Genomic DNA, 1,421 nt, shown 5'->3' on the forward strand with positions numbered 1-1,421 from the left:
CTGGAGGGCTGCGGCTACCAGGCTGAGGGGGGCTGGGGCTGCCTGGGCTACACGCTGGTGAGGGAATTCAGCAAAGACCTGTGAGGCTACAGGCTGACAGCCAGGGCAGGGAAGGAGGGAGGGGCGCCAGCACCTGAAGAGCGCCTACTGTGTGCAGGTACTTTTACGTGCTCTCCCTCGGTGAGTCCTCAGCCACCCAGGGCCCAGAAACAGAGGCCTGCCGAGGGGAGGAGCCTGGCCTGTGCCCGGCAGTCGGCAGTGTGAGGTCTGGAGTGTTTGAGCTTCTAAGAGTGCAATGACTCCTTTTCCTTCCTGGCCCTCAGGGGCCTCTCGAGGTCAGCCTCTCCAAAACCCCTACCTCAGCTCTGTCTGCACTGAGAAATCTCCCCGGTGGATGTCTGCAAAGTCTGCGCCCCAAGCCTGGGAGAGCTATCTGGGGAGGGGGAGAGGAGGCCCAGCAGAATATGCCCTCGAGTTAGGGTTTGCGACTCCGCCTCCCTGGGACCCGGATTGGGTCAGATGCCTGTGCTTGGAGGGGACAAGGTTGACTGCTTAGCGGGCGCGGTGCACAGGGCTGCCAGGCCTGGCCCCTCTCCGGGAAGGTCGGTCGAGAGCTGAGATGGGCAGCCCTGTCCCTTCCCCCAGACCCGTCTGGTTTTTTACACCGTTTGTTAATAAAGCCTGGAACCGCTGTGTGCCTGTCTCATCTCTGATGCCTTTCCCAGTCTGTCTCCGGACACCCCCCGCCCATTTCTGTCTGGCTCCTCCTTTCCCCAGTTAACATTAATTGTTGGGGGGCGGTGCTGGACTGGGAGAAGGGGAGGCTGTGAGCTCAGGGGCAGCCCTGGGCCCTGCCAGCCCTTCTGAGTCACGCTCCCTATTACCGAATTTTTTCCACCTCACAGCTGCCTGGTGTGCAGGGAGTGGGGTGTGTGTGAGTGTGTGGAGGAGTGTGTGGAGCCCCTCCCCTTCCCAAGCCTTGACCCTTGTGCTGCTTATCCCCCGACCCCAGCTCCCTCTGGGACGGTGAAGTTCAAACTCTCCTCTCTCACACTCACATCCACCAGTGACGGGGAGGACTGGAGGGACGGGTCTTTCAGTCTCTTTTCCTAACCCAGGAAGTCCCTCCTGGTGTCTGGCTGCAAATCTTCTTGCTGCTGCACCAAGAGCCCCTGGGTCTGCCCAAGCCCCAACCCTAGCAGCAGTCTCAGTGGATTTCCCTGACCAGACAAGAGAGGAGACAGGTGGGCACCCTCTCCTGCTCATACTGCACCCCCACGCACACGTCCCCCAGCCCCTGTCCTGCGCCTTCCTGCAGCCAGCCACCCCCTGAGCATCTCTGAGCACAGCACTTCGCTGGCTGCAGCATGCCTGGCCGTCGTCTACGTCTCCCGTGTGGGTGTCTGCAGTTGGACACCCTC

This window comes from Mandrillus leucophaeus, unplaced genomic scaffold, assembly GCF_000951045.1.
Source record: "Mandrillus leucophaeus isolate KB7577 unplaced genomic scaffold, Mleu.le_1.0 Scaffold53, whole genome shotgun sequence".
In the NCBI taxonomy this organism is placed as follows: Eukaryota; Metazoa; Chordata; class Mammalia; order Primates; family Cercopithecidae; genus Mandrillus; species Mandrillus leucophaeus.